Source organism: Equus przewalskii, chromosome 16 (genome assembly GCF_037783145.1).
Source record: "Equus przewalskii isolate Varuska chromosome 16, EquPr2, whole genome shotgun sequence".
Classification (NCBI taxonomy): domain Eukaryota; kingdom Metazoa; phylum Chordata; class Mammalia; order Perissodactyla; family Equidae; genus Equus; species Equus przewalskii.
In genome coordinates this window covers 36,261,298-36,270,341 of record NC_091846.1, presented here as the reverse complement: position 1 = coordinate 36,270,341, position 9,044 = coordinate 36,261,298, and the positions used below count along the sequence as shown (strand labels likewise).

Below are 9,044 nucleotides of genomic sequence, written 5' to 3'. Positions count from 1 at the left end.
TGCAGATATTCTTTGTTATCATGCTGGGTTGGGGGGTGGGGCGGAGATTCTATTGGCATCTAGGGAGTGGGGGCCAGGAATGCTGCTAAACATCTACAATGCACAAGACGACAACCCCCTCAACAACTTATCTGATCCAAAACATCAATCATGCCAAAGGTGACAGACCCAGCCTCACCTTTTAATGTCTTTCATAAAATGTAGAATCTAGGTAAAAACACAAAATTCCAGATGTAGTCTGACCAATTGGAACATAGTACAACCTTTGGATTCCTTAGTCTATGCTTCACACCTGAATTAATTAACCTAAAATAGAATAAATTATTTTTTATTAGCCAGTCACAGACTTGGCTCATAAGAAAATTAGAGTCAGCAAAAACTACTATGTTGATCAATTTTCCCTCTATAAATTTTATTTTGTTGATTTTAACCTATAGTTCTAGCCTACTGAGAACTTTTGAGTCTAAATTTAGCTACTTTCAAGGTTGATGTGCCTGCCCTTTATGTCTTTATCAATACTGGCAAAAACATCAAGAAGACTAAACCCATATCATTAAACTGCAAATGCACCTTGAGAGCTTGAAATTGGTCAATTAAACAATCCTCCTAGGAATCGACTTTCCATAAGTTATTAGGAATCTACTATATGCTAATAACATTAATACTAGCTCTCCAAAACAATGCTGTAGGAGTAGATAGTATTTAGACCTCTTTACCAGCCAAGGACATTGAGGATTCTGTGAGACTGAGGGACGTGCCCAAGGGCACAAGCAAGAAAATGGGCAGGAGGGACTTGTACACCACTCCTTACGTCTTCAAACTTCACAGATGCTCTTCTTGTTATGCTGTTTCAAAAAACAGCATCAACTAGCTGCCATACTGAGTACTTACAATAAATCTTTACCTGTGTGGCTAATCCTCACAACAATTCTTCTAGGAAGACATTATTACATTTGTATTACAGACGTGGAGACACCTGAGGCTTAGTGAAGCTGTGATTTGCACATAGGCACATGGCAACTAACAAGCAGACCCAGGATTCACCCCTCATCCATGTGGCCCTATTGCTGCTGTGTTGTCCTCCACCAGAGGCCATACACCCACAGGACTACACAATCAGTTAGCCTTTACTTCCCTTTTGTACACAAGAGTGTCCTGGAGTATCTTTGCCAAGTGCTGTCCTATAATAGCAATGTACCTTGTTTCTGCTTATTGAGACTCATCACATTCACCTATTGGGGAAGAATGGACAGTAACGAGTAGGTGATTAAGAAAAACAATCAGAGAGTGGGCAGAGCAAAATGGCGGGGTGAGCTGACCCGGGATTCTCTCCCCTCCAAAATACAACAAAAGATTGGAAGAACTGAATTTCAGAGAATAAACATAATGCCAGCTCGTTAGAGACCTACAATACCAAGAAGGCGGAGATCATAACCTTGCTTACACCCTCGGAGGCGCTGGAACGGTAGGAGAGAACATCGCTCCCTCCCCTAGAGTCTGCGATCGCTGCGGCGCAGGTCGGGAAGGAGCAGGGGAGGGTCCGTGCGGGATCATCCAGCACCCCTGCCGCTGATTCAGTGGAGACCCGCTGACGGGGGGGGGGGGGGGTGGGGGGGGTGGGGAGCTTCCATCCGCCGGGACCCTATAAATCAAGGGACTTGGGAGACCAGAGAACAGAAGTGATCTGAACCCAGACCGGCGCGTGTGAGTAACAGCCCCTCCCCCCAACAAAGCCAGTGGGCGCAGCCATCTTGCCCCAAGGCAGAGAGCTAACATGCCGCTCTCGACCCCCATCTAGTGGCGACAGGCTGTAACTGCAACTGAATTCTACCACCATGAGAAAAAACCGCTCCTCTACCATCCAGCAATTTATAAAAGCCCCAGACCAGAAAGAAAACAATAAAAACACAGAATTAAGTCCTGAAGACTTGGAATTAGGTAAACTAAGTGATAATGAATTCAGAGCAGCTATAATCAAAAAACTCAATGAGGTAGAGAGAAAGATAGAGAAACAAGCCGAGTTCTGGAGTTACTTCACAAAAGAGATTGAAATCATAAAGAAGAATCAAACAGAATTACTTGAGATGAAAAACACAATGGACCAGATAAAACAGAATACGGATTCCCTGAATGCCCGTGTAGACAACATAGAGGAGCAAATCAGCAAAATCGAGGACAGACAGGCTGAATGGCTCCAGACAGAGGAAGAAAGAGAACTAAGAATTAAAAAAAAAATGAGGAAAATCTCCGAGAGATAATGGATTCAATGAGGAGTAAGAACATAAGGATCATAGGAATTCCCGAGAATATGGAAAAGGAAAATGGAGCAGAAAGTGTGCTTAACGAAATTATTGAAGAGAATTTCCCAAATCTAGGGATCAATGGAGAAATGTGTGTAGAGGAGGGTTTTAGATCTCCTAGATTTGTCAATGTAAAAAGACCCACCGCAAGGCACATAATAGTAAAGTTGGCAAATAGGAATGATAAGGAAAGAATACTCAGGGAAGTAAGAAAAAAAAAGAGAATAATCTATAAAGGAGCCCCTATCAGACTGTCAGCGGATTTCTCTACAGAAACTCTACAAGCTAGGAGAGAATGGAGTGATATATTCAAAGCTTTAAAGGATAAAATCCTTCAGCCAAGAATACTCTATCCAGCAAGAATTTCCTTCAGATATGAGGGAGAAATTAAATCTTTTCCAGACAAACAAAAGTTAAGGGAATTTGTAACTAAAAGCCCTCCATTACAAGAAATCCTCAAGAAGGCTGTCATACTTGAAAAAAGAAAAAAGGGAGACAGGGGACACAAGCCACAGACTAAGGAGACCGATGGATAGAACCAGAACAGGATAGCAAATATTCAACTATAGCATTAGGGTAAAAATAAGGAAACTACCAAAACAAGGACGATCTTAGCACTCTAACTACAAATTAATAAGACGAGTTGCAATAAAAAATGAAAATAATTATTTAGGAGGGGAAGAGCAGAGGGTCTAAATCAGTATTGGTCGAGTAAGTAAGAGACCACCAGAGAATAGACTATACACGAGATTCTAAATACAAACTTCAAGGTAGACACTAAAATAAAGTACAGAGCAGAGTCACAAATCATAGATAAGGAAAAATCTAAGAAACCCAGCATAAGAAATTGCAGTATTAAATGGGTAGTCTAAAGCACACAGGAAAAGAAACACAGGAAAACAAGATAATGAGCGACAGATTGACAGCATTAAGTCCACATGCATCAATAATCACTCTCAATTTGAACGGATTGAACTCTCCAATAAAAAGTCACAGAGTGGCAAAATGGATTAAAGAACAAGATCCAACAATTTGTTGCCTCCAGGAAACACACCTCAGCCCCAAGGACAAACACAGACTCAGGGTGAAGGGGTGGAGAACAATGCTTCAAGCAAATAGCAAGGAAAAAAAGGCAGGTGTTGCAATTCTCATATCAGACCAAGTGGATTTCAAAATAAGACAGGTAAAGAGAGACACAGAGGGACAATATATAATGATCAAAGGGACACTTCATCAAGAAGAAATAATGCTTATAAATATCTATGCACCCAACACAGGAGCAGCAAGATTCATAAAGCAACTATTAACAGACCTAAAGGAAGATGTTAAAAACAACACAATAATAGTAGGGGACCTCAACACCCCACTCACATCAATGGACATATCATCCAGACAGAAAATCAGCAAGGAAATAGTGGAGCTGAATGAAAAACTAAAACAATTGGACTTAATATACATATATAGATCACTCCACCCTGAAGGAGCTGAATACACATTCTTCTCAAGTGCACATGGAACATTCTCTAGGATAGACCATATGTTGGGAAACAAGGCAAGCCTCTACAAATTTAAAAAAAATGAAATAATAACAAGCATCTTCTCAGATCATAGTGCTATAAGGCTAGAAATTAATTACAAGAAAAAAGCTGAGAAAGGCACAAAGATGTGGAGACTAAACAACACACTACTGAACAAGCAATGGATCATTGAAGAAATTAAAGAAGAAATAAAAAAATACCTGGAAACAAATGAAAATGATAGCATGCCATACCAACTCATATGGGATACAGCAAAAGCTGTATTAAGAGGAAAATTCTTCGCAATACAGGCACATCTTAACAAACAAGAAAAATCCCAAATAAGCAACCTTAAAGCACACCTAACTGAACTAGAGAAAAAAGAACAAATGAAGCCCAAAGTCAGCAGAAAGAGAGAAATAATAAAAATCAGAGCAGAAATAAATACTATTGAAACGAAAAAGGCAGTAGAAAGGATCAATGAGACAAAGAGCTGGTTTTTTGAGAAGATAAGTAAAATTGACAAACCACTAGCCAGACTTACAAAGAAAAAAAAGGGAGAAAGCTCAAATAAACAAAATCAGATATGAGCGAGGAGAAATAACAACAGACTCTGCAGAAATACAACAGATTATAAGAGAACACTACAAAAAACTATATGCCAACAGAATGGATAACCTAGAGGAAATGGATAAATTCCTGGACTCCTACAATCTCCCAAAGCTCACTCAAGAAGAGGCAGACAATTTGAACAGACCAATCACAAGGAAAGAGATTGAAACAGCAATCAAAAGCATCCCAAAGAATAAAACCCCAGGACCAGATGGCTTTCCTGGGGAATTCTACCAAACTTTCAGAGAGGATTTAATACCTATCCTTTTCAAGCTATTCCAAAAAATTAGGGAAGATGGAACACTTCCTAACACATTCTATGAGGCCAATATCACGCTGATACCAAAACCTGATAAGGACACCACGAAAAAAAGAGAACTACAGGCCAATATCACTGATGAACATAGATGCAAAAATTCTAAACAAAATTTTGGCAACCAGAATTCAGCAATTCATCAAAAGAATCATACATCAGGATCAGGTGGGATTCATACCAGGGACACAGGGATGGTTCAACATCCGCGAATCAATCAACGTGATACACCACATCAACAAACTGAGGAATAAAAACCACATGATCATCTCAATAGATGCAGAGAAGGCATTTGACAAGATCCAACAGCCATTTATGATAAAAACTCTGAACAAAATGGGCATAGAAGGAAACTACCTCAACATAATAAAGGCCATATATGACAAACCCATAGCCAACATCATACTCAATGGGCAAAAACTGAACCTCATCCCCCTGAAAACAGGAACAAGACAAGGATGCCCTCTATCACCACTCTTATTTAACATAGTACTGGAGGTCCTGGCCAGAGCAATCAGGCAAGAAAAAGGAATAAAAGGAATCCAAATAGGAAGGGAAGAAGTGAAACTCTCACTGTTTTCAGACGACATGATCTTATATATAGAAAACCCCAAAGAATCCATTGGAAAACTCTTAGAAGTAATCAACAACTACAGCAAAGTTGCAGGGTATAAAATCAGTTTGCATAAATCAGTAGCATTTCTATACTCCAGTAATGAACAAACAGAAAAAGAACTCAAGAATACAATACCATTCACAATCGCAACAAAAAGAATAAAATACCTTGGGGTAAATTTAACTAAGGAAGTGAAGGACCTATATAATGAAAATTACAAGGCCTTTCTGAGAGAATTGGATGACGACTTAAGGAGATGGAAAGACATTCCATGTACATGGATTGGAAGAATAAACATAGTTAAAATGTCCATTCTACCTAAAGCAATCTACGGATTCAACGCCATCCCAATCAGAATCCCAATGACATTCTTTACAGAATTAGAACAAAAAATCCTAAAATTCATATGGGGCAACAAAAGATCCCGAATTGCTAAAGCAATCCTGAGAAAAAAGAACAAAACGGGAGGCGTCACAATCCCTGACTTCAAAACATACTACAAAGCTACAGTAATCAAAACAGCATGGTACTGGTACAAAAACAGGTGCACAGATCAATGGAACAAAATTGAAAGCCCAGAAATAAAACCACACATCTGTGGACAGCTTATCTTTGACAAAGGAGCTGAGGGCATACAATGGAGAAAAGAAAGTCTTTTCAACAAATGGTGCTGGGAAAACTGGAAAGCCACATGTAAAAGAATGAAAATTGACCATTCTTGTTCACCATTCACCAAAATAAACTCAAAATGGATTAAAGACCTAAAGGTGAGACCTGAAACCATAAGGCTTCTGGAAGAAAACGTAGGCAGTACACTCTTTGACATCAGTATTAAAAGGATCTTTTCGGACACCATGCCTTCTCAGAGAAGGGAAACAATAGAAAGAATAAACAAATGGGACTTCATCAGATTAAAGAGCTTCTTCAAGGCAAATGAAAACAGGATTGAAACAAAAAAACAACCCACTAACTGGGAAAAAATATTTGCAAGTCATATATCTGACAAAGGCCTAATATCCTTAATATATAAAGAACTCTCGCAACTCAATCACAAAACATCAAACAACCCAATCAAAAAATGGGCTGGAGACATGAACAGACATTTCTCCAAAGAAGATATACTGATGGCCAATAGGCACATGAAAAGATGCTCATCATCGCTGATCATCAGGGAAATGCAAATTAAAACTACACTAAGAGATCACCTTACACCCGTTAGAATGACAAAAATATCTAAAACTAATAGCAACAAATGTTGGAGAGGTTGTGGAGAAAAAGGAACCCTCATACACTGCTGGTGGGAATGCAAACTGGTGCAGCCACTATGGAAAACAGTATGGAGATTCCTCAAAAAACTAAAAATAGAACTACCATACGATGCAGCCATCCCACTACTGGGTATTTATCCAAAGAGCCTGAAGTCAGCAACCCCAAAAGTCCTGTGCACCCCAATGTTTATTGCAGCACTGTTTACAATAGCCAAGACGTGGAAGCAACCTAAGTGCCCATCAACAGACGAATGGATAAAGAAGATGTGGTACATATATACAATGGAATACTACTCAGCTGCAAAACAGAACAAAATCATTCCATTTGCAATAACATGGATGGACCTTGAGAGAATTATGTTAAGTGAAATAAGCCAGCAAGAGAAAGATAATCTGTGTATGACTCCACTCATATGAGGAATTTAAAACTATGGACCAAGAACAGTTTAGTGGATACCAGGGGAAAGGTGGGGTGGGGGGTGGGCACAAAGGGTGAAGTGGTGCACCTACAACATGACTGACAAACATTAATGTACAATTGAAATTTCACAAGATTGTAACCTATCAATAACTCAATAAAAAATAAATAAAAAAATAACAATCAGAGAAAACTATAGAAGTATTCTAGTTTCTCATTAATCATTAAAAAATGATGGTAGGGGCTGACCTGGTGGCGTAATGGTTAAGTTCCCACCCTCTGCTTCGGTGGCCTGGGGTTCACACAGGTTCAGATCCCAGGTGTGGACCTAGCACCGTTCATCAAGCCACACTGTGGCAGCATCTCACATAAAACAGAGGAAGATTGGCATAGTGACAATCTTCCTTAAGCAAAAAGAGGAAGATTGGCAACAGATGTTAGCTCAGGGCCAATCTTCCTCACACTCACACAAAAATGAGGGTAAAGTCTACCATTTTCCATATATTGCTCAACTTTGGTGAGCTTTTACCTCCTTCTAGGGAAAAAAAGCTAAAATATTTTCTGTCTTTAAATGTTCTAAACTTACAGCAATCAGCTAGGAAAAAGTTATGACTTCTTTTATATCTAATTAAAATGATGCCTTAAATATACAGACAGAAGTTTAAAATTGAAGTTCAAAAAAGTAGATGAGGCGTGCTCGCTTCAGTAGCACATATACTAAAATTGGAACGATACAGAGAAGATTAGCATGACCCCTGCACAAGGATGACACGTAAATTCGTGAAGCATTCCATATTTTTGAGAAAGACAAACTCTGTATGACTCCACTCATAGGTGGAAGTGAAACATGTAGACAAAGAGAACTGATTAGTGGTTACCAGGGGAAAGGGGGTTGGGGAGTGGGCACAAAGGGTGAAGTGGGGCACCTGGAACAAGACTGACAATAACGTACAACTGAAATTTCACAAGGTTGTAAACTATCATAATCTTAATAAAAAGTAAAAAAACAGTAAATGAGGCAAATATTGCAAAATATTAATACATTTTAATATGAGTGATAGAAATATGGGTGTTACATTCTTCTTTCTACCTTTAGCAAAGTTGAAGTCTTTCATAAGGAAAAGTAAAACAAAATATCAAGTTTATGATTTGATAATGCTCGTTTACCCTCTAGAAAGTAATTTTCTTTTGAAATATTTTCATCATTTATTAATACAGTTTAATATAATTTACTCCAAAATATTTTTCTCAGATATAATTCTTAAAAATCATTAGAGGGGCTGGCCCAGTGGAGTAGTGGTTAAGTTCATGCACTCTGCTTCAGTGGCCTGGAGTTCGTAGGTTCAGATCCCAAGCACAGACATAGCATCGCTTGTCAAGCAAAGCTGTGGCGGCATGCCACATAAAATAGAGGAGGATTGGCACAGATGTTAGCTCAGCAACAATCTTCCTCAGGCAAAAAGAGGAAGATTGGCAACAGATGTTAGCATAGGGCCAAACTTCCTCACCAAAAAAAAAAAAAAATTTAATTAGATCTCAAACTTTAAAAGTTAATCAGAATCCCAATCAAATCCTTACTACAGTCAAAGCATAAAATCTGTCATTTTTACTTTTAAGCCTTACTAACTACACTGCCTTGAGTAGAGTATTAAATTCATATTTGATTTATTATCAAATGCAAGGTGCTTCAGTTTCATTTTAGATCCCTCGCATTTAAACAACATTTAACAGAGCTGAAAGCTGTTGATATGTGTTGGCATAACAAGTAAATGAGATAACTGCCATTTTTACATGTATGAATTATTTGGCAGTATTATGAGTCAGTCTGACTCTAAAATGATAGTTAATTATTGAGTTAGCTGTAAGTAAAGTGAACTTCTCCTGCAGTGAGTTCAGAGGAAAGGTAAAAAAAAAAAACAAAAAACTACCTTTCAGTCTTTCTTAAACCTTTCCAAATCTTATAATATTTTCTTTAAAAAGGAAGCACTGCCCAAAAATAT

The 9,044-nt window shown here is 38.5% G+C and overlaps 1 non-coding gene across 1 annotated transcript; it reads left to right on the top strand.

Annotated features, from left to right (window-relative positions):
• Window positions 1-7,737: 7,737 nt before the first annotated feature.
• Window positions 7,738-7,844, top strand: LOC139076579 (U6 spliceosomal RNA). Its single transcript, XR_011528315.1, has one exon. It is a non-coding gene; the product is annotated as a U6 spliceosomal RNA (small nuclear RNA).
• The last annotated feature ends 1,200 nt before the right edge of the window (window positions 7,845-9,044 follow it).